Genomic DNA, 24,935 nt, shown 5'->3' with positions numbered 1-24,935 from the left:
AGACAATTTGGCCTCAATTCTGGGTGCTGAGCTCTTTGGAAAATCCCAGCTATAGTATTCCCTAAAATGGTCTCTAAGTTGTGTGTGGATCTTTTCATGCCTAAAAAAATAAAGAAAGGTTGAACTATACTCAAGACATTCACCTTCAGAAGTGGACTGGCCAAATTCACCGATGACACTAAACTTTGGGGTAGAGCTTCCACACCTGAGGATAAGCAGGTGATCCAGACTAAACTGGATAGGCTTGGTAAGTGGGCGGATATAAACCTGATGTCATTCAATATGGAAAAATGCAAGGTCCTCCACCATGGGAAAAGAAACCCTGCAGCACGCTTATAGGCTTGACAGTGCTACACTTGCTAGCATCGCAGCTGAAAGGGACTTAGGAGTCATGATTGACCACAAGATGAACATGAACCACCAATGCGATGTCGCAGCTGGTAAAGTGAACAAAACTCTGGCTTGCATCCACTGATGCTTCTCTAGCAAATCTCAGGACGTCATTCTCCCCCTGTACTCGGCCTTGGTGAGGCTGCAGCTGGAGTACTGCATCCAGTTCTGGGCTCCACAATTCAGGAAGGACTTAGAAAAGCTTGAGAGAGTCCAGAGGAGAGCCACGTGCATGATTAGTGGTCAAGAGAATAGGCCTTATGAAGAGAAGCTGGGAGCCATGGGGCTTTTCAGACTGGAAAAGTGCAGGCTCAGGGGTGACCTGGTGGTAGCCTCTAAGTGCATAGGGGTGTGCATCAGGATCTGGGGGAAAGTCTATTCACCAGAGCGCCCCAGGGGATGACAAGGTCCAATGGTCTCAAACTCCTCCAAGACCGTTTTAGGCTGGACATAATGAAAAACTTCTTTACTATCAGAGCCCCCAAGGCCTGGAAGAGACTCCCCCCAGAGGCAGTGCAAGCACCTACTCTGGACTCTTACGAAATGTTTCGATGTTTATCTTGCTGGGATCCTTTGACCCCAGCTGACTTCCTGCCCCTGGGGCAGGGGGCTGGACTCAATGACCTTCCAAGGTCCCTTCTAGCCCTAATGTCTATGAAATCTATGACAATGCTTATAGGCTGTTACTTGGAGGCCAGGGAGTTAAATATTGCTGCCACCGTTTTATTCTGAATATAGCATCATCCTGAATCAAGTGTCGTCCAAAAAAAAGAGGAATAAACCACTGTCCTGCCCCACGGCTGATTCTTCATGGAACTTTTTCTTATGAACTGGATGTTTCCAGGTTAAAATGCAACATAGGCAAGTGAGATCAATTAGCTCTAGCACACTGTAGTCAGGTGGAAATTCTCTAAGAAACATGCTTTTGTTGGCTTGGTGGCTAATTTTGTGAAATGAATGAGAATTTTACCACTGCTACTGCCGCTACTCCCTGAACTTTACAATGTCTCGATGGATAAAAATCCACCGGCTGAGTGAAGAAGCATGCTAAAATGAAGTGAAATGCAGGGCTGTTTTAAGGTGGAACCAGATAGAGTTCAGCAAATGGTGCACAATATTTTTCTTGTCCGATGGGATGCTGCCATATGCTTAAAACTAAATGATTCCTCTGATGGCTAAAGAGCTTCAAAATGTTTCCACTGAAGTTAGCTATACAGTTCTACTTGCTGCAGGATGAAGCCAAGGTCTGAATGAAGCCCAGCTGGGGAGTAACATCACATTGTCATCGTCTTATGGGCTATTTGCTAGATGATCTTCAGGCCAGTCCATAGCCTGGTGGATGAAAAACCATGAATAGCAGCACCTTTCTTGGCAGTTTCAGCAGTGAGTGAAGGCTTAAATAGTTCAAAATGCTTCACTCAACTAACTCCCCAAGAGATAGGCCCTTGAAATAACACATGGGGTAGTGTGAAGGGCTTGGAGAGATTTCATCTCCCAGGCTTCCAAAAGTAGCAGTTTTCATGGGTGCTAAATCCACTTTAAAAGAAATATAAGCAGGATTTTGTAAGGCTAATAAAATAATGAAACATCTAGTAAAGTTTATTTACGTGGTTCTTAATGAAAGAGATCGTGAATATTGTTAGTGACTGCTCTCCAATTGCATGGCACCCTATATGGTTACATGCATAGCTTGCCTGTAAAAAGAGAGGGGAAAAAAGGCTCCTGTTCATCTAATGTGAATTGTAAATGGGGGATATGTTACGTACATGCCCTCTAACACATAACGTGATATGCCTGCTCTGTAGCTAAAGTGAGGATTTTGTTCCTCAAAGGACTATCCCAATGTATGGTATCTTTTCAGGGCTGGGAGTTTTTCCTGAGGAAGGAGTGAGTGCAGATTGAGGTCCAGGTCCCAACAAAAGGTACATCCCCACTGTACTTCTCGTGCAACACAAAGGCTCTTTAGTCAGGCACCGAACAGCCAGCAGAAAACTTCCCCAGCGAAAGCATGGTTCTGCTGGAGCAGCTATGCCGCTGGCAGTAGAAACATGGTAGGAAAGGACTTGTGAAATCAGAAAAAACTCTGACAGACCTATCAGGGTTCACTGACAAGCCTATAATAGCATAACTTAAAGCAGCTTGGCATCTGCTCTGTCTATCAGTACAACTGGGAGACCCTACAACAGAGCACAGCACAAATTCAGGATGCAAGAGTCTGATGTGCAAGTAAGGGACCTCAGAAAATGGCCTTTGGAAAGGAGAAGGTACAGTACTTCCTTGATAATATCTCTCTGAAATAGCCTCTACCGAGTTCAGCCTGGTCAGGATTTAGGTGTTGCCCTGTTTACAGTTTTATTTTGGGGGGTTTGGTTTGTTTTTCAAAAATAAAGCCCTTGTCAGGAACGGGCTGTGACATATGACTAGAAATAATTCATTTCCACTTCCATATTTCCTATTTCCCAAGCTAAAAACGTTATTCTGAGATAAAATTTGACATGTTCTCACCATTTGTCTCTTGGGGGAAAAGGAAGAAAAGGGTCAGTCAGCTCTGGGTTTGACGTACAGGATGTCACTCAGGCCATCGAACTTGATAACTTCAACTTGAATTTGTCACCTTATATAAGGAGAGTTAATTTATAAATTAGCAACAGAGGGTTGAAAGAGTCAGCTTCGTGTGATAATTTGGAACAATGGGCCACTTTGTATTCCCTTATAAGGCCTTTTGTTATTTAATGTAATCCTAGGAAATATACTGTGCACTGATTTATATAATGTGAGAATAGCATGGTACCTTCACTATGCACATGACACATTTCAGGTGTAAATGATGCTTGTAAAAGTGGGTCTGTTCCCTACTAAAGCAAAAATCCTACTTAATGCTGCAGGATGGCTTAAGACCAGGCCTTGATTTAGTCCCTCAAACTAAAGGCATCAAAAAGATCTGTAAAAGGAAATGTTATATACTGTCATAGCTGGGGAAGCCTGACTGACATGGCTAAGAACCTAGCTGCTTGACGTATTCACATGTCTCACAAAACAGATTCATCTTGCATAAGACCACTTGTGACTTCTCAAGGATTAGTGGGAAAATGTGGGCCTGAAGCAATTAGTATGGAATCTCTACCAGAACTTAAAAGCAAATGCATGTTAATGATGGCACAGCACACACATGCTAATTTATGAGTTTGAAGCAAAATCCTGATTGGAAAATTGGAACAGGGCCAATGTGGTGCCCATCTTCAAGGAAGGGAGGAAAGAAGATGGTTTGTTGCAGGTAAGTTTTGCCTGACCAATCTCATTTCCTTCCATGACCAGGTGACGTATTACCTGGAGAAAAAGGAAGAGGCTGATATCATATATTTGGACTTTAAAAAAGCCATTGACCTGGTTTCCCATGATGACTTCATGGAAAACTTGGGCAACTGTGGCCTCGACTACTCTACAATCTGATGGCTGAGGAACTGGCTCCAAGGTTTGACCCAGAGAGCGGTAGTTGACAGCATTGAATCAACATGGCGCTCAGTGACTAGTGGCGTCCCCCAAGGCTCCATTCTAGGACCTGTACTCTTTAATGTCTTCATAAATGATCTGGATACTGGTGTCAAAAGTGGACTGGCCAAGTTTGCTGATGACACCAAACTTTGGGGAAGAGTGTCCACACTTGAGGATAGGCTGGTGATCCAGGCCAACCTCAATAGGCTTGCAACGCGGGCAGATGAAAACCTGATGGTGTTCAATATGGAGAAATGCAACGTGCTCCACCTCAGGAATAAAAACCCGCATTGCACTTATAGGCTTGGCAAGGCTACGCTCACTAGCACCATGACCAAAAGAGACCTGGGGGTCATGGTTGACCACAAAATCAATATGAGCCACCAGTGCGATACCACAGCTGGCAAAGTGAACAAAACTCTGGCTTGCATCTACCAATGCATCTTGAGCAAGACTTGGTGGCAACCTATAAGTACATAAGGGGCGTGCATCAGGATCTGGGGGAACGCCAGTTCACAAGAGCACCCCAAGGGATGACAAGGTCCAACGGTCACAAACTCCTGCAAGACCATTTTAAATTGGACATAGGGAAAAATGTCTTTACTGTTTGAGCCCCCAAGGCCTGGAATAGACTCCCCCCAGAGGTGGTGCAAGCACCTACTCTGGACACTTCTAAGTAACATTTGAGCACTTATCTTGCTGGGATCCTTTGACCCTAGCTGACTTCCTGCCCCTTGGGCAGGGGGCTGGACCCAATGATCTTACCAGCTCCCTTCCAGCCCTAATACCTATGAAATCTAAATCAAAACTCCAGATATGCGCAACTTCCGAAACTTTGGTTTTAGACTCAGTTTTTCAGGACTACTTCAACAGAGCCGAGGTTGTGTTTGGTTTTAGCATGGATGTATTGCATAAAGAAGACACTAGAAACCATACCCTCCGTATCATTGTCACCACTCATACACTGGAATGAGAGTTCACAGTTTAGTGCTGTACTGAATATTGGGAGATTAAGATTTCCCTCCAAACTTAAATCCACCTCCTGCAGAATGGGAAAAATATAATTTTTGAAGGCTGCAGATTTTAGTGCATCTGTGTTTTTAAAAAAGCATGTGCTGCCTGATTTCAGAGGATGAGGCCTGTCGTAGAGGAGGATGCTGGAAGTGCTGAGACGATGCTTCTTCCATTAGTCACAATATCAAGCTGCATTTTTTAAAAAACCACTTCAGTAGTTGTTTGTGTGTTTTAACTCTCTCTTAAAAATTTCATGTTACGCCTGAATGAATTTCAACAATGGATTTCGACATATATTTATAAAAGGTATGTTTTTTGTTCAGATTTGGGACTGTTAAAAGAAGAAAACTGTTTGGACTTGGAAACAAGAGAATTTGAGAATAATGCATAATCTGAAATTGATCTTACAGCCAGATTGTAACAGGGATAGTTGCGCACCCACCTGGGTCCAGACACAGGATCAGTGCCTTGTATGGATGCCACGCTGAATATACTGCTGCATATGCACTCAGTTGGATTGCTCCATTTGTTTATAGTATCAGGCATCTTAGGCTACAAACTGACCTTGTCTTTGGAGTGGCATCAAATGCATCAAAGTTGATCCACTTCATTCACATCTGCAGGTGTTGCTGGGGCCATTGTCCCATAGAGTTTGGTCTCTGCCACTCCTGGGGCTTCAGAGGCCAGAACCTGTGGGACAACAGCTCTGGGTGCTGCACCCCAATTAAAGATCTGACAGTAAGATACCCCATATCCCAGCATAAGAAGTGTGTAATTTCTGTGGTATGTGATGTCCTCCCATTTAAGGCATAACACACTGGGGCCACCTGGGGTTGTAGCAACTTTTGGGGGCACTTGGGGCATGATAAGGGGCTAGGACATCTGCTTGTTCACAACTTGTGCCCCCATAAAAATGTGTTTGGTGGTATGGGACAACATCTGTTTGCAACATTATGGGACAACATTATGTTTGGGGTGCAACAGAATTTTTGAACTTTGGTAATGGGAGCATAACTTGATTTGTAAATAGAAAGCAATGAGTAATATTGAAACTTTCATCCCTTCAGGTAATAACTTTCCCAAACTAAGTGTTTTCACATGTCCATTCAGTCTTTTTATTTTCTTTCTCCCAAGAGAATAACTGAGAGCTGTCAAACACACATTTGAATAAAAGCTACAGAATCAAACTTCCTGTCATACATTAGTTTCCCCACCACCCCAGCCCAATGCATTATGTTATGTCCATTAAAGCCATAAAGTGTGTGTGTGTGTGTGTGTGTGTGTGTAACAGGGAACCATTACCCTGTTACAGAACAATGGAACAAGCCCTTTAAAGGAAGAGTTTTTGTGAATTGAAAGCAGCTGGCAAGTCTGGAGCTAATAAACAGCACTGTGGGCAGGCCAGCTAATCAGACAACTGACCAAATGTGGACAGGGCTTGAGTGGCATATAAGCCCAAGGCTCAGCCAAGCCAGAGGAGTCTAACCCAACAAGCCAAGGGATGAAGAGCTCCTGGCCCTGAAGACTGCAAGGGGATGCCAGGTTGACTTCAGCACCACTCTAAGGAATGCCAATATAATACCGGTGCCTCATGAAGGGACACAGCCCAGATAAGGGGAAGCCTTGCTGCAAGACTAAGGGCTCTTGTGATCATTTGCAATGCCTGGAGCAGGTTAAGTTTATGTTACAGCCAGTAAGTTGCAAACCGGTGGTTTGCGATTGGCTGGTAGGGGAGTGAGCAGAGGTCATGGCAGAATGTCTTGGGGTGCCTGGGGGTTTAACCCACAGTGGAGTCCCAGGGGCACACCAGTGTTTAGAGCCCTGCTAGGGGCCTTGATTTGGACCTTAGACCTGAGAGTGTGAGCCAAGCCTAAAGAAAGATAAAGAAAAGCTAAAGTCTAACTTGGATTGGAGCTGGACAAGGGCCAGGTGGCTCAGTGCCCCAGGTAGGGCAGAAAAAGCCCTAGAGGACAAGACCAGGGCCAGGGGCCCAGACAGAGCCAGAGTAGGCTCAGTGCCCAAGGCAGAGCAGAGACAGCCCCAGATCAGGACCAGTGGCCTATACCCCAAGCAGGGCACAACCTGAGAGGGCAAGATTCAGACTACGGCCCAAAAGTCAGGTCCAGCACAGTGGGCCTAGGCTAAGGGAACCAGCAAGAGAAAAGAACCAGCTGAGGCCAGGAAGGCTGAGCTGACAAAACCATAAAAGCCTAAGGTGGCATGGTACTGGATTGGGGCCAAGTGCCCACTGAAGTCATTAATTGGTAACTTGTGCAAGGCCTTAGCAGAGGTTGTCAACCACGGGTATGCGTACCCCCAGCAATACTAAGAAAAGTCCTAGGGCAGTGGTCACCAACCTGGAGATCCTGATCTACAGGTAGATCCCAGATCCTGTTTTGGTAGATCCTGTGCTGGGGGGACAGCTGGGCATGCACACATGTGCACACCCACCGCCCCCAGCCCTAGCAGGTCAATGTGTGGGGGAGAGAAGAGATGGGGGCCAGGTCAAGGTTCCCACAGTGAGCAGCTCACTGTGCTGCCCAGCCAGGAGCAGGGGAAGGTAAATGAGGCCCCAGCCCAGCCAGGTGGTGGGAGGATTGGAGCCCAGGGGGGCTCCTCCCGGGGGTGTGGGGGGGCTCCCTCCTCATCTCTGTGGGGGTGGAGGTGGCAGAGGCTGCTGCCACTGCACCTTGAGTCACATGCAGGCATGGCTCAGCTCAGGAGTGAGGACTCATGTGGGGGTGGCTGCGACCAAGCCAGGTCTGGGAAGATCTGGTCGTCCAGGGGCACGTGTGCAGGGGGCTTGTGCCACTGAGCACAGGCCAGTGGACCTGTGTTTGGGGCACAGTGGCAGCCTGCAGCAACAGCTGCCTCGTCCCAAGCACAGGTGGGGGGGGGCATGGGCCCTGGGGCCTTTGCCAGGCTGTGCCCAGTGGCATGAGTCGCACCCCCTCATGTGCCCCTGGACTGTAGAGACTTCCAGACCTGGCCGGGCCAGGGCCCAATGCTACACTTATCTGGCTGCCAGGCAGGCATGGCTCTGTGCAGCCGCAGCGCAGAAGTGGGATTGGGTCCTGGCCCAGCTGGCTCTGGGACACTCCACAGTCCAGTGGTATGTGGGACAGGGGTTGGGGGTTGGGGAGGTACACCCAGTAGATCCTGGGGTAACCTTTAGTTCCAAAAAGTGATCTTCACCATAAAAAGTTTGAAGACCACTGTCCTAGGGGGTATGCGTGGGTAGGCAGGAATGGAGCATGCCCTGGGCGTGGCAGCGGCATCTCCCCCCGGTGCATTCCCACACATCACCTTGTACCCAGGGGAGGGATGCACTGTGCACTGCTGGCCCCATGCAGCACACCATGGTGCCACCCTGCCCCCTACCCCAGCTCGCTCTTCTAGCCTGGCCATCACCTTCAGCCAATAGCCAATGGCGAGGAGGTGCCACAGGCACCCCCTGCCTGCAGAGCCATGAAGGCAGCAAGGCGCAAAGGGTCTGAATGATGGGGGGGAGTGTGTTTCCGTGCCCATTCCCAGGAGCAGGGGGTGGGGAGTGAAGGCAGTGGTGCTCCTCTGCGGATGGCCACCGCTGCCGCCACCCACTACCCCGTGTCACCGCTGTGCACCACTTTCCCATGGCCAGTTGCATGTGCAGCTCCACAGGACACTGATGAGCAGTGCATGCGCAGCCTATCACATGCCACTCATCAGCAACCCACAGAGCCACCCATGCAACTGGGAAATGGGGCACAGGGGTGGTAGCAGGGTGGTGGGTAGCGGTGGCACGGGGCGTTGGGTGGTGGCAGCGGTGGCCATGCATGAGCCCCATCCCCTCCCGCCTCTGGCCACTGCTACTAGAAGGGGTACACTTGTTAAAAAAGGTTGAAAACCCCTGGTGTAAAGGGTGATTGGAGCCACTTAATAAGCCCCTAAGGCAACAGGTGCCTCAAGGCATGTACGGACTGTAAGAGCCCAGCTATGGACAGACTAGGTTCGGGCTAGTGGAGTCCTGGAGGGGGCCACAATAAGGACTGCTGACAAAGGATAAGGACTGGTTCTAGGACTTACAGCCCCCTTCCCTTTCATAAATTAACAATTACATCAAGGCACATAGCATGTAAGAGCTGAGGGGAGGGTACCCAGAATCAGGTTGTAGCAGTGGCCATCTGGCCACGGGGCAACAATGTCATGCCTGGGTCGTGGTCCTACTACAGTGTATAAGAGAGAGCACATGGACATGATTGCTTAAAAAAAATCTGAATAAGTAGTCTGATAGATTAATAATGATATATTATCATTAATAATAATGATAGTCTCATGTTATACGTCTATTTATTGGATTTTCTGTATGCTACACATTTAGTGGTTAATAGCAGGACAACATAACCCGCACTTAGACATGTATCTCTCTCTTGTTCATATGTTGCTGAAATTTTCTCTCATGGAGAGACCTGGGTATTTCATCCACTAGTTTTATAAGGAAAATATGGTTCAACTTGTATAACTAAGAAAAAAACATTGATATTTTTCACATCTGGATTCTTCATCTTAGCCTCTTATTTCCAGCCAGTTGTTCTGTGTAATTTTTTTCATCTGCTCTTTTCAACTAGGGGTGAATACAGTGGTTTGGGGGAATTGGTTTAGGTGTATTGCATCATTTATATTATTTATTTTTGAGGGTTTTATTCATACTAGGAACTTTTTGAATGTTCTGATAGGATCAAGTTGGTGCAAACAACAGTTATTCTTACTTTTAGGGGCATTTTTTACTTCCAAAGTAATGTAAGGAAGACAAATGAGAAATGGGCCTATTAATATCTTTTTACTTCTTGTGCTATACACCCCCCACACACACGTATATGTATATGTATATGTATATGTATATGTATATGTATATGTATATGTATATGTATGAACTGGACACCATGAAAGAAATAAAATGAGTAAAGAGACAAAGAGTGTGATCCAAAGCTTGCTCTCATTTAGGGGACTATCTGAAAATGGCTTATAGAGAGCAAGGATTTGATATTTTCAGTGATGAATGGGAGGAACATTCCTGCCCCTACTTTAAAAGAGATGTATCCCGTTATCTGTTTACATTTAAAAACATTCCCTTCTGGACACCTAGGATAAAGACGTATCTGTTCAGATTAGCTTAATCAGCGTTGTTAATGAACTACCCTCAAGGCCAACATTTTCCAACCTGGGTGGTTAAAATTAGTCTCCTTGGCTCTGATCCTGCAAATAGTTATGCACTTGCTTAGCACTGAGTTTGTGCAGAGTCTCATTGACTTAAGCAGACACATTAGACTGGGATCTTAGACTTATTTTTGTTATTTACTTGGCCCTATCACTGCAGTATTTGAGCATCTCCATGTCCTTGATCCAGTTGTCCTCAGAACTTCGAAAGACTCGGAGAATTAGCATCACCCCATTCACCCATGGAGACTGGAAACATGGAGGGGCAGATTTGTCAGGGAGTTTAGGCATCTAAGATTCAGATAAGTAGGAATTTCAGATGTCCTTTGGCAGAGGCGTAACAACCAAGGGGTCTGTCCTGAATGGCAGCAGCAGTGGGGACTGGGCTGGTTGCAGTGGCTGTTGTTTTTCTGCCCCTTCTAAACAGGCACTCATGGCTGGAGCCCCAGGCACCCACCTCTCATTACACCACTGTCCCTTGGTCCCCGACCACTGCTGATTGCAGTTAGCATGAAGTCAGCCCCCAAGAAACTAGTGCTTTAGTGTTATCAGCTGGAGCAGTGTGCTTCATGCAATTTGTCAAGAAAATGGACACTGTAAATGTTTGACTCTGTTGGTGCCACAGGCTGAAAACTTTTGAAGCGCCAGATACTCAAGCTGGTAAAAATCAGAGATGGTCCAATGATGTCAGTGCATATCTTTAGTGTTCAATGGGAGATGATTTAGACCAGCTAAGGACCTGGCCTTACAACCAGTTGCCTCCACCCAGTAGATTTCTAATGATCTAATGAACTGCGAGACAAAGAGCTCACTTTGTAAATATATTATCTGTCATGTGGAGTTTTTCCACTGAGTTTCTTCCATGAGAAAGGTACGCGGGGCCCTTTTTGCAAAACTCCTTTCCTAAGGGAGTAGGTGGTGTCCTCTTCATTACTCAACTCTGGGGAGCTCAGGCCAGAATGAGAACATACCCGGCCAAAGAAGAGTTGTCCTCTACCCAAATAGACTGTATCACTGCAAACACAGTGGAAAACACTCTGAAATGACTTGTTTTTCACATGTTTTCTAGGATTAGCATTCTCTTACACAAGGAAAATGCCACAGCTGTAAAGCAAACCAACGGGTCATTATTCTCACTCTGTCTCTCCCTATGTACCATGCTCTGACCCATGCTCCATCCACGCTATGGAGCTGGGACACTGGAAGCCCTCAGAGTCCGACTTCTAGCTGGGGTTTGGTTTTCAGCTTTGGACAATCTGAGGACCCTAATTCAATCCACAGAGTCTGGAAACTCTCATCAGAAATTCCTTGAAACAGGTACAGTTCCACAAATCATTTCCGGTTTAATGAATTTGCATTTTCCAGCCAAAAGCTGCTTTGTCAGAAAATGCCCAACCATCTGTATTCAGGACACAGCTTGCTGATTTTATAGAGATACGTACCCTTTTTCAGGCTAGAATCAATGTTGGTTTTTGCATCTGTGTGTACTGTTTGACATATGATGTAAATTTACTTTTACAACGTACATACTTAAAAGCTTCTGCACGTGCTGAGCCTAAAATGTACAGATTGTAGACCCTGCCTACTGGATTGGCTTGTGCATATCTTTCCTCCTGGTGCAAAATGCTTAAGATGTGAAGCATGCAAAGGCAAATTCTGCTCTAAATCGCACCTATCTGACCTTCTTAAATCTCATAGTTATAAATGAGCAAAGGATTTGGCCCATATTAGGTTTTAGTGAAGGGACCTTTTTTTTTAAAGAGCCCATTTTCAGTGCACGCTCTCTGTTTTTACTGTCTCCACATATCTAACAAGATTTGTTTCAAGAAAAAAGTCTGCATGTGAGAACTATAAGACATAAATGTCTCATAAAGAAAAGGTATTTAACAACTATTAAATAGAAAAGTATCATGCAGCTGTAGGCTCAGGCACCCGTGAATACAAGGCCATACTCTGAAATCAGTGGGAGTTATGTCTGATTAAGAAGCACAGTGTGGTGTTTATAGCTATTGAGCTGGTGGGGTTGGGGTTTTTGTTATTCCTATAACCTGTAGATTTAGACTTCTATGAACTCTCCATGTGCATGGACACTGCAGCTATTTTGTCCTCAGAGCTCACTGCAGAGACGCCCAAACCGTGCTCTTTGTGGCTCTTTCCTCGACTGTTCCTGTGTGTTGAAAGAGAAGGCACTAGACTGTTCTTGATGTGTTGGGGAAACATAATATACACAAATCTGGCCAGTAGCTTTTATCAGCTTCATGCTAGGCTTATATCTACCCTGACTTTACATTCAAACCAGTTTCATTCTTGCAAACACATAAATAAGCTATTGAATGAGCCATGCGCGTATGCATTCAAGAGAATGTGTTTTGCTTAAAAGTATCATTAAGGCAATTTCCCATAATGTCTGGCAGGGAGTAAGTTTCTTTTAATGATTTTATTAAAAAAGTGAATTAAAGGCCAAAGGTTGCTTTCCTACAGCCCTTAATTTCCTGTTCCAGTGCCAAATGCTGTGTGCATAAATTGCTTGGAGCACCAGACAAGTGAACTTGCCTGGAAGATCAGCTTCCACGGAGACAGGCACTCCAAAGTATGAGCGCTACGGCTGAATTCAGCTCCAATCTCTTCTCTCAATACTATTAAACAACAGTCGAACACAATGACAAAGCAGCTGATTATCAGTTAATTACAGATACAAGCCTGTGTATGCAAGGAAGGCGTGTTATAGTCTAAAAATTAGACCCAAGCATTCTTGTTAAAGTCCAGGACAGGATTTCTTTTTTCTCTCAAGCACACATTACTTCTACATCTGTTTGACTCCGCTGAGTCTTACAGAGTGAGAGGAAATTCAAGCCCATTGTCCTAAAAGAGACCTATTCCTGAGGCTTAACTTACATGCTGGGATTATTAATATAAGATGGGTTGCATCTTTATACAGTGCAGCCTTAGTCAACAATTTATGTACTAACTTGCAGTTCTGATGGTAGTGTAAAAGTGATGTTGTAGCCGCTATGATGATCTCTCAGAGAGCCCTGATGAAGGAATGTCTTGCAGTCAAAAAAGCTTGTCTAACTTTATTCAAAGGACATAGTTGGTCCAATAAAACATGTCACCCTAAGAAGTCCTTAGGGCTCTTACAATCCTGAAGCATGGTTAGTGCTCTAACTTGCATTGGGAGGGCAAATCTGGAACAAAATTTGTCTGCAAAGAAGTGGACAATTTCCTGGAATAATGAAAATAAATGTGCCCCCCACCTAAGGCTCTAACAGCCTTATGGCACCTGTCCACAGGTGAAGTATCTTTATCTGCTCATTATACAGGTAAAGAGCCATTAATGGTCCCAGTGATGAGAGGCTGACCTGAAATAGAGCCCAAAAGACCAGATTTGTACAGACCACAATATCTCATGAGTATGAGGAATCACAGAGGGCCAGCACTATTCACCAAGAAGCAACACTGATCAGAGACACTGTCCAGTAACTACATCCATTCAGCACTTTCTTTCAATAGCCTTAAAAGGTAACTTTTAAGTAACTTTTAGTAGTTACCCCCTGAGCAGAAACTGTAGGGATGGATGGCTGCTTGATCTGCCTTGGGTCCCTTTTCCTCTGCTATGAAGAGGCATCAATAACCCCCTCCAAGACATGAAATTTGTATCTTTTTAGCTCTGCTGTTTAGTGTGGACCTGGCCCGCTGTTGGCAGGCAGTAACTGTCAGGGGGAAAAAAAAAAACTTCAAGCTTTACAACACAGTAATAAAGCAAGAATAATTTACCCCACTGCAAGAACCATAAAAATGTAACTTAATAATGTGTTTATAACAGGGTTTTTTTTTTATTAAATGCTTTTATTGTTACTGAAGAAATACAGTACATATGAATATCTAATTGCTAAGGAAACAGCCTGGCTATTATGTTCCATATAGTTAACAAATGCTCGTCACTCTGAGAAATGGAGCTGCATGCTAATTCGGTATAGGGAAATTCGTGCAGTATCAATCTCTCACTGAATGTCCCAGAATCGCTGCTTTGAGATGATATTATGCCTTGTGAGTGCTTGAGCCACGCTGATAGCTGGTCTACATGCTTGGTATAGGAAGTTATTACTCCTCCTTGTTTATGGACTTGTCACCTAATCCACTGTACATTCAATTCAAAAGGCTGCTGATTTGAACAGAAAATGGAGAATCCTTTAGTTCAAGAGAAAGAAGAGTCTAGGTTCAAACCCTACTCAAAGGTCAGATGAGACGCGTTGTAAAAGTGGAGCACAGCAAAATGCTTAACTCAGAGACAGCATGAAATGGCTGGATGCCCAGGGAAGCTGCTACACACAGGGGCGGCAGCAACAACTGGGTGCCACTGCCAGCATGATGGTGTGGTTGCAGCAGCAGCTGTTTTCCTTTCCCTGTCCTTCCCCTGCCCCCGATCCTCCCCCACCCGTGACAAGTCAGGACTGTCCTGGTCACCTTATCCTAGTTAAGCCACAGCTTGAACTCTGCTAGGTCTCATATATTGGTGGCCAGGGATGTGTGTAACATATGTTAAGAGAAACTAGGGAGTTGAGTCTTTGTCCCACAAAAGAGAAGCAGCTTGGACACTAGACTTGGGACCTGGGAGAGTCAGGTTTTATTTTTTTCTCTCCCTTATTCTGCCACTGCCGCGCTGTGTGATCCCACACAAGTCACATTACATTTCTGGAACTATTTTACCTTTCACCCATTTACAGTCATATCTATTTAAACTACAACCTCATTGTCAGCTGAAGACTTGGGTGTATGTCTATATCTATATCTATTTCTATATATGTGTGCATGTATGTATAGTGTGTGCATATATATACGCATATATCCAAACATGGGGGATGCATGTTTATATATACATACAGCATCTAGGGTATGTATATATATAAAATACATATGCACATACACACGCACATATTTATATGTGTGTGTATGTACGGACACACACACACAAATATGCTAGATGCAGTGTATTCTATAGATATAAAGGGCTTAGTCTGTCTGTGTGTCTGTCTGTCCATAATGCTTTTGGCCAACTGCTCGTGCACAGCCGAGAGGCCAGGCAGCGATTCGCTGCATGGGCCCGGGCTGCACGGGCCCAAATTTGAGCCACTGCTGGGGAAGGCTGTGGCAGCAGCAAACACGCCCCAGCCACCTGAGCAGTGCAGCTTCCCCGTGCCTCCCTGCCTGGAGGTGAAGGGGGGGGTCGCAGCAGCAGCGCCTCCTCACTGCCTGTCCCCGACGTCCCCCAAAACAGCCAGCATGGAGGAGGAGGCAGCAGGCAGGGAGGGGAGAGGGGCAGGGGCAGGCAAAGGATGGGTCATGGTAGTGGCTGTTGTCAGGGCCGGATGGCAGGGAGGGAGGGAAGGAGAGAGGGGAGTGGGAAGGGGGACCCAACAACAGCTGGCAGGAACAGGGAGGCGGTGGGGAAGGTGCATGGGCCTGGGCAGGCATGGGGCGGGGGGAGGCAAATGTGAGGGGGGTCAAGGTGGCAGCTGTTGTTGGGAAGGAAGGAAGGGAGGGAGGGAACCAAGGAGAGGAGCAAAGGGGGTGTCAGGGTGGCGGCACCCCCCTGCTACCCAGCCCTGACAACAGCTGGCGGGGGGGGGGATGGAGGGAAGTAGGGAGAGGAAGAGAGATGGGGGGAAGCCCCTCTGCGAAGTGGAGGCAGGCAGAGGGATAGAGCCCCTGCACCGGAGGCTGGAGGAGGAGGCGACAGCAGCAGAGGGAGTCTTTACACAGCAGGCCCCAAAGGGTGAGTGGGGGCTGGGGGGCCATGTAAACACTCCCTTAAATCCATTATTCTTGATGGGCAATTAGCTAGTATATATATAAACATGCAACCACCATGTCTATGTATCTATATCTATATATCTATATCTAAAACTATATCTATATCTATATATATACGTGTGCATGTGCGCACACACATACACTACACAAACCTATGTACATACACATACACAGAGGGCATCTAGCTTATTTGGCTCACAAATTTCTTGGGATGCAGGGGATGCAGAGGTTACCGCCATTGCAGAAATAATAACATAATAGCAATCATCAACATTTCTGAATTCTGTTTTGAGTATTTGACTATTTAAAAAAACCCAAACTAGCTGTGGGTAAAGTTCAGAGGGCCTTTTGCTCTATTTAAGAACCATGTGAAGGGATGAATGCTTGTGTTACTGAAGTCAGGCCCTGACCCTTAACTTGGAAATACAAAGCTAAATTTTACCCTAATATTCCCACTCTTGTATGCTCCTGGTTCCCTACATGGCAGTTGTGTATTATGATCCTTTTAAATAAGCAGCCTGTCATTAGCCTTTATCCCAGTGCTTGCTCAGCCAGAGTAAAGTCTAGGGCTCTTTGTTTTTAAGACTTACATGGTGTGTAAGTGCCAGATGTTTCCCATCTCTTGGCTCCTGGTGAAATAAACAAGAGCTGCCATAACCTTCACCTTTCAACTTTTACATTACCTATTCCTAAAGTACAAAAAATGGATGTGTGTTTACGCAGGGAGGCTTTGAACTACCTTCCAGGTTTATGTCAAAAGTCCAGTTCTCTGGGCAAAGACAAGCACAGGAGAACAAACCTCAGTGTGACTGCAGAATTCACCTTCCCCACAAGCAAAGATTCAGACTCATAAATGGGGGGAATTGGGGAAAGGGACATCTTAAGAAATTACAGGCCCAGTTTTACCAAGTACTGCATACCTGAATGTTAAGGCACATGGGGCGCGTCTATACGAGACGCTGCTGTGCATTTATTTAGTACTTGTATAAACACGTACTAAATAAATGTGCAGTAACTGGATTTACTGTGCAGCAGTGCCGGCACACGTATTTTAAGTGATGCTACTGCACATTAGAATCACACAACTGAGCAATAGCATGTGAGGACTGTTAGTGCTGCGACAGGCTACTGGACAGTAATATTTGGCCATTGCGCAGTCAGCATCTCATGGAGACATGCCTGTGGAGACTGGTGCAATGGCATGGAGACTCGACAAATTAAGGGAGAAACAAGATTCTTTTTGCATTCAAGTTAATGAATACTGGAATACCTCCACAGAAGGCAATGCAATCACATAGATGTTAAACCGGTGTCATGAGCACAGGATGAGAGCTTAAGTGTTTGTTCAATCTGTCCCTGCTTGCAGATACAGTAAACAGTCATTTCTTTCTTGCTCCTTTTTTTAAACACTCTTTCAGCCAGGGGTTTTCCTTCCCAAAAACCCCCAGGGAGTTGATATATAATCTTAGGTGGTAATAGAAAATTTTTGTTGTTGTTCATAATAATAAGTAGTACATTCATCTAAATTTATTCTGGACTAGCTTTTCCTTCTGGTCATCCTCTTCTACTTCCCATTTTACAACATCCATCTTGAAGGTATTTTCAGCACTTGTTATGCAACTGAACGTAAAAATCTCCATCAAGACAGCTACTCCATGTTTTTGAGGGAAGCACCGAGGCAAGGTCCAGACATTGTACTTTTACCAGTATATGTGATCGGAAACCAGTCTATACCCAGAACAGAACAGAAGTTTGGCATGCATAGACTGGTTTCAGAATGGCAGAACCTGGTCTAAGATTTGTCCCTACATCCCCACCAAAAGGCTAATATGTGTTGCGTTCTGATCTAGACTACTCCGCTTACAGAAAACCACGTAACTTAGATTCTGCCTCGGGCTTTTTGAATGTCTGTCCCTGGGCGGAGAGTGTGTTGCTTCAAGGCCAACTATCTGGTGACACAGGCTTAGATCGTCCAAGGAATGAAAGTCCATATCTAGCTCCCAACATCAAGTTAACCGTATGGAATTATTTGACAAAGCCCAAATACTGATTTGACCTCAGCTGCAGCCTTTGCCTTTTCCTCTTGATTTAGTATGTAACCTGGGTGTACCAGAGTGTGTACTCCCCTCTCCAATAGAAGGGGATGGTCAGCAGGGTGTACGTGCTGGAGATGGAAACTGCAGCTTGCTTGCAGTTTCCCCTTCTCCAGTGTCTCTATAAAGGAAGACGAGGATACTGTAGCTTAACTATATACAGCAAAACCTGTGTTAACCAGCACCTTACAAGCCAGCATGCTCTGTTAACCGGCATGCCAGCTTGTAAGGGTGTGTAAGAGAAAAGTGAAACTGGAAGTGCCCACTGTGGCACCTCCAGTTTCGCGGAGCCCCCACGGTCCAGAGGAAAGCAGCCTGTGCTGCCAAGCCCCCATGGCCCAGGGGCATAGCAGGCTGCATAGGTCACCCCTCCCTGTCCCTCAGGGCCCACAGGGCCCATGGAAGGGGCGGCAATGTGGCGGGAGAGGCAGCGATGTGGCAGGAGGGGTGGCAACACCCCAGACATGGCAGGACAGGCGGTGGCCCGAACAGGCAACGCGCCTGTCTGGGCTGCTCAGTTATCCAGCATATTTTGTTATCCAGCACCCTCCATTCCCCGTGAGTGCCAGATAACAAAGCTTTTACTGTACGTGGTTTATTCAGGTGCAGAATAAAAGGGAAAAGGATAGAAGAACTGGATAGGTGATAAAAATAAATATTTACATATAATATATTCAAGTCAGCAAATAATAGAACAGGTAAGTATAGCAGTCCCCAAGACCCACGAAGGAAACCTTGCCCACAGATCCCCAGAGGTTAAGTATGTCCCAACAATCGATGGGTAAGCACCCCAACATATAAAACACAGCAAACAATCAATAAACACTGCAAAATGTAAGGCGCAGCAAGCAATTACTAAACACCCCAAAATATATGGCAATCCTGAATACCCGCCTCCTCTAGAGGAGTTTCTTCTTCTCTGTCATGAACCCTCTCTGATGGGGCTATCCACTGTGTTCCTCCTCGGTGGGAAACCCCTAGCCCGAGAACTCGCACTTCCCGGTAAGTAGGGGTCCAGCAAGGGTTCCTGGTGTTTCATGCCCAACTAGGCAAACGGCTCCTGCAGCAGGTGTTCTGTCTCGCTCTCCTCGTGGGGCGTGGGGCTTGTTCGCATGCCTGGATGGCTTGGCCTCCTCAGCAGGTTGCAGGCCAGGGCAGCCTCATGCGTGCCCAGGGCCAGGGCTCCAGTACAGGACTGCTGTGCTGCGGAGACTGCACTGCCCATGGCCCCTCACACCCAGCAGTGGGGAATGGGGCCTAGGCCATTCCCTTCCCCACCCCACTCCAAAGGCTCTCACCCCATCAATGACTCAGTGTGCAGTGGTGTCTGCACTGGTGCCGGCCTTGTGCTAGGGTTGGAGACCCGAGCTGCCTTGAGTGGCTCCCAAGGTCCCGGTCCTTCTCAGACCCTCCATGCAGCGACACCTGCACTGGCTCGCCGTGCTCTCTCGCAGCGAGGATTTGGGGACACGGCCGCCTGCCACTCCTGTCTGATGGTGGAGTCTTCGGGCTCTTCGGGGCAACTGGAAGCACCCCTTGGGTAGCTCTTCCCCAGCTCTTCCTCAGCCCCAGCTTCTTCTTTCTTCTCTGTCCCTCTACATGCTGTGCATGCAACTTCTTATATACACTTTTGGGGCTCCGCCCCAAGACTGAAGACTGGCCAGTCGGGGAGGAGGTGGAGTGTAGTCTTCAATTAGGTCTGCTCCTCACTTGGCCCCGACATAGGGGCAGGGTGGACTACTGCTGAGGCTCCTCTCCTGCTGATCTCTGATTGGTCAGTTTGCCTCACCAATTGCTTGGCAATTTTCTAAGCCCGAGGAACTGGGCAGAGTTAGGCAAGCCCACCACAAGTAGTATAATACCATTAAATGAGGAGCAAGTGCTGTTATTAATTGCAAAAGAATCTCAGTTACAACCGCCTTGTTTGTACTGACTCAGCATTCCCAAAAGACCCTCTCCTGGGACTGATATTTCCCATGTTTAGTCTCAGTTGCAAGGTGAATTTAAAAAAAAAAACAGAGGAGAAAAATATTTTAACCATTTATCACATGCACATAGCTGAAAAATATTCATTTTTCCTCACCGTAAACAACATTATTGCTACACTTTTTCCCACAAAACTAAAAAAACAGCCATCTTTTGGAAGCTTAGGCCAATGCAGAGTGACCATACTTCAATGTTTCTTCTAACTGAAAGCTTTTACCAGTTCGAAATATATTTTGCTATGTTTAGAATAGCTGAAGATGAAAGTTAGCCCTCAACCCAAACTTTTGCTAATGCTTCCATTTTGAAGCATGTCCATTTTGGAGTGTGCCCATGGGAAAGGTTTAAAAATATTGGCGCTATTAGTAAAGGATATTGCAAAATTGAAGCTTGAACACTAGCTGCCAAATATTCTCACTAGACATACTGAAGATTCTCAGCAGGGCTATGGAAGGCCGAGCCACTTCTAGTACGACATCTCATTGTGTGATTTCTTGGCTTGGCTTGACTTAGAGATCTTAGGCAGAGACCAGAGCCGCTGTTGGGATAACTTGACTGACAAATTTCAAAGGTATCACTGAAATGTACATAACAAAAAAACCTCACGTTTTTGCAGTGACACCTGATCAATACAGCAGAAATGGATATTAGATAGTACTAAAAAATAAGAAGACAGGAATAGGCATGGCAAAAGGCAGATGTAAAAGTGTTCCCACAGGATTCACTGTATTGTGTAATATTTGGCACATGTCATTCAAACTTTCTTATATGCCCCTCCCTAATCGGTTAGTTCTAAACCAGTGGTTTTCAAGCGGGGTTATGCGGTGCTTTGTCAAGGGCTACATGCCTAAATTTTAATCGTGACAGTGGAGCTTCTTTTTAGGTTAACACATGCTTTACCTTTTGTCTTGCTTAGCTCTACCTTTTTACATTTTCACTGACATCCTACCACACTTTTATCTTCTCTCATTCCTTGGGGTCTCAGAGCAGCAGAGACTCCCTATGCCTGACCAAGGGTGACTGCCCCCGAAAGCTTGCTAAGAACTTTTTCCCAACTACTCAGCTGGTCTAATAAAAGATAGTACATCTACCCAAAGTACTTTGCCTGCCACAAAGAACAATGGCATTGCTGCCCATTGGCATTGCGTTGACTCTCTTCCTAAGGAATGAACGCACAGAGACTCATCAGCTCTAGGAAGCAAAAGCAACTATTTTGCAAGTAAAGGATTAAGGATTCAATTATATTCTTAGAATCAGTAACTCTTATTCATGCTGGGTAATAACTTGACATTCACAAGTGGCCTCTACTAAACTCCAAGGGAGTTTTAAGGTGGTCAGCCCTTTAAAGCATCAGCTGGTTATATGAAGCCTAAATATGAAGTTTTCAGTGTGGAGCTAGGCTCCTGCTTTTTAAAATTGTGGCCATCGGGATTTGTTCCTTTGCGGTACTCATCTGTGAAAGTTTTCAGTCCAGCAAAGTGTGACTATCTTTAGAGATTCCTATGGTTTCTGCTTCAATAACTGATACAAATAATGTCCATTTCCTCTATTATTAATCAAACACATTTGTATCGGTACATGGTCATTTAGCAAAGAGATGTTTGCCCAGGAAGCAGCCGGTTGCTCTCAAAAGAACACAATGCCCCACAAAATCCAGGGCAAAAGACCATACAGCCAAGCCAAGAGCAATTTTGCTCACATAAAACGATCATTTAAAGCCCTCACTTGGCATCTTCTTAGTTGAGTGAAAGATGACTTAAGTGCCGCACAATAAAACAAACTGGGATTGTTTTATTACTTGAAGGCTGTAAACTGCTGAGTTACAGATGTTACCTCAGCTGGGATTAAAGCCATCACACTTTTACATTGGTTTCAGTAAAAACCTGTATATTCTGTAATCACCAGCCAAAGTTTCTGGTTGTGGTGCTTTGGAACGACTACTACACACTCGTTTGCCATTGCTCTCTGGAGCAATTGTCTGCCTGTTAATTTATGCATGTCACCGGGAGTCTACTTGACTCTTGCATGTCAGCATTAAACCTTGTCTGTTTTTGTTTCATTAGAAATGTTAAACGACTCGAACTTGAGCGATGCCTGCAAAGGAATGAAAGCAGTTGAGCCCACCGCAACTCACCCGTAGCGAGTACTCGGCTTTCCTCAGGAGTCAAATTGTTTCTGATATGACCTCAGTGTCTCTGCCTTCATGACTGTGCCTGGCGCTGCAGGTCACCCTTCACGTCTCTTATCCTTTGATGGGAAAAGGGCTGCCTAATGCGTAGCCCCTGCATTTGTTTTCGCCAGCTTCCAATTCTTCCACCTCGGCCATGATCTTTTAGGGCTAACAGCAATAACTCTCACTGACGTTATCTACACCATTTAAAACTTAGACACATCCCAATTAATCTCCCCAGCTATTTCAAGGTTTTTAAGTTGCATGCATTAAGAGCCTCCAGTCTCTTCCTGTAGCTCATAACTCTCTCCAGCCTAGGTCAGCTGCCCTGTTCTTCCCTGCATTTAGGTTTTACATTTGTATATGTAATCCTTTGGCTTGGGAGGTCCTACAAATTAAGTTTCTATGTCTCATTTCACTTGTGGCTTAAAAAAAAAATTCCACGCTGTGAATCTTAAACTCGTCAATGCATTAAGAGAGAAATTCCTAATGGCCTTTTTTTTTTTTTAATTGCCACTCTCCCTTTTGTTCCTATTTGTTTCTATGTAACTCAATTATGAATTGTGGCAAATGAGCAGATTTACCCACAAAATTATTGACAAAACAACAGGTACCAACACAGATAAGAGTGCATGCTATGTACCCATGAGCTAGTTTTATCATAAGACTAGTGCAAACTCTTCCTTCCCCCCATCTCCTCAATATGCTTCAGTGGGGACTCAAGGAGCTGGCACAAGGCGGTGCCTTCCACTGGCGCCTTTCGGAGGAAACGATGTTATTCTTCAGCATCTCAGCTTTCAATTAAAAACACTGAAGTCTCTGGCTGTTATGGCTGTGAAGAAAACCTCAAAAATGTGAACCAAGTGGAAGGGATGCAGAGACGAATCTGACAGCAGCCTGGAACAATACCTCTGAGAGGTGTGAACTTTCTCCAGCGCTTACCGTGATTTTAGCATCTTGTCCTTATTAACTCTTTCACTCCACAGGTGAGAGAGGAGAGGGAGAACTATACAATTTCCAGTGGGTGGTGTCCTGTAGTGCCACGGGTACAAAGCATTTGGAAGGTACCTTCAAACATTTGTGGGAGAAAATCAAGCCCCAGGACCATAGCACCACCCGTGGGAATAAGCAAGCTGCACTCATGGTGCAGCAAACTCAAGGAGTACAAGGGAGCTCAGAAAGCTCATGTAGCCGCATTTGAAAAAATCTGCACCATCTGCCCTGCTGGCATCTCATTTTGACCACTCTCCTGGGTGGAAATGATTTTGTGGGCAAAGCTGGGAAGAGTACCACCTCGTTTTTGTTTCCATTAGCATTAACAAGAAGAAGGCCAAGTAATTTCAGCCACTAAGATCCATTTGTAATGTGGCTATCAGCCCATTAGGAACCAGGGCTTATTAACTGCATTCGAATGCAACCTGGGGCTGTGGATAGAAGGGTGCCTTCTGATAGATGTCTGTCCTGATGGGGATTTTTGTTCCTCCAGGTCTCTCTGCCTCATACAAGCCCACACACTAGCCCTTTCTTTGTGCACAGGCATTTCATAGCGCTAACATATGAGCGTGGTAAGTGGCATTATTTATGGATTCTCAGACTGCCTCCCTTGTGCTATTCACTTATTAATGAACCTATCAGCTTCAGCATGTGGATTTGGTTCAAAGGACAAAGCCCGTTTACATATGGGAAATATTTCCTCCTGTAGCAGCAAGTTAGCTGTATTGTTGCTGCAGCAGCTTGACAATAGATTGCGAAGCTGCAAGTGCTGCATCTGCTGCAAATGTGCATGGCTGAAAACAGCAACGCAACATTTGCTGTAAAAGAAAGAAACATTCATTATTATTTTTATTGCTCCCAACTACTGTAAACTGTGGAGGAATAGAGCTGCAAAGCTAGCCATTAAACTGTCTGCTCTTTCCTGTTTAAACAAGGCCTCTCCTGGGTTTTAGCTGCCTCAACCACTGTGGGTCAACATCCAGGAAGGAAGACGTTTCTAAGGTAACCACCGTGGCCTTCTACTAAGGTGGTTCCATGAAAGCGCAGAACTGGTGAGAGTGACAAAAAGCAGTTCATTGGATAATGTACAAAAAGGTAAAAAGTTATTGCATGCAGACTGTTTTCATAATGAGGCCATTCAGGCGTAAAATCACTTTAAATAGGTAGTTTGTTTCCACATTGCAGAATTATTTTTGTCCTACTCTTTCAAGGGATAGTTTATCTAGGCACGGGGGTGTATAAATAATAAATAGCCCTGGGGGCAAGATGTTTTTTCTCTCCCCCACTGGTATCCTGTTGCAGTTGGTCAGAGGCGGCAGAATGAAGTTTGGAGGGTGGGGGCGTTAAATATTATTTGCATTGAATATAGTGCTTTGCAAAAGGCCACACATTGTATTTGCAGTTGCAACATCCCCAGACAAACAGCAAATTCTCAGTCCGGTATTGTCATTAAATATTATTTCTGTGGCAGATAAAACCATCAGTAAATGCAAGCGCAGTTCATTCAGACCCAAGGATACTTCTGTGTGTAATGATTCACCTACACACCAATAGGTAGGAACACATGAATGGATACTGTGAAACCTACTCTAGGTACCAAAGGAACAGGCACGGTACAAAATATCTGCGTCACAGTGGTAGATGAACAGATATTATGCTTGGGTCTATTCATTTAGGAAGCATTTTACGCATAATTGTCACAGTGTCATCCAGTCAGGTTTATCAGCTGACGATGATCACATCTGTACAGGAAATACATTTTACGAATAACAACATCCAGGATGGCAGCCACC

At 45.4% G+C, this 24,935-nt stretch overlaps 1 long non-coding RNA gene across 5 annotated transcripts in view; it reads left to right on the top strand.

Annotated features, from left to right (window-relative positions):
• LOC109286606 overlaps positions 1-24,935 on the top strand; it is a 72,092-nt gene that overhangs the window by 37,717 nt on the left and 9,440 nt on the right. For 2 of the 5 annotated variants that reach the window (XR_002094632.1, XR_002094634.1), the window contains exons 2-3: positions 11,162-11,409; positions 22,043-24,237. This is a non-coding gene — a long non-coding RNA (uncharacterized LOC109286606). Of the gene's footprint in view, positions 1-11,161; positions 11,410-13,412; positions 13,612-22,042; positions 24,238-24,935 lie in introns of all 5 variants that reach the window. The other 3 variants (XR_002094635.1, XR_002094633.1, XR_002094636.1) reach the window with 3 other exon arrangements.

The sequence above is a fragment of the Gavialis gangeticus genome, unplaced genomic scaffold (genome assembly GCF_001723915.1).
Source record: "Gavialis gangeticus isolate Ggan-Ray unplaced genomic scaffold, GavGan_comp1, whole genome shotgun sequence".
Classification (NCBI taxonomy): Eukaryota; Metazoa; Chordata; order Crocodylia; family Gavialidae; genus Gavialis; species Gavialis gangeticus.
Note: the sequence above shows the minus strand (reverse complement) of the source record. Positions and strands in the feature narration are given on the sequence as shown.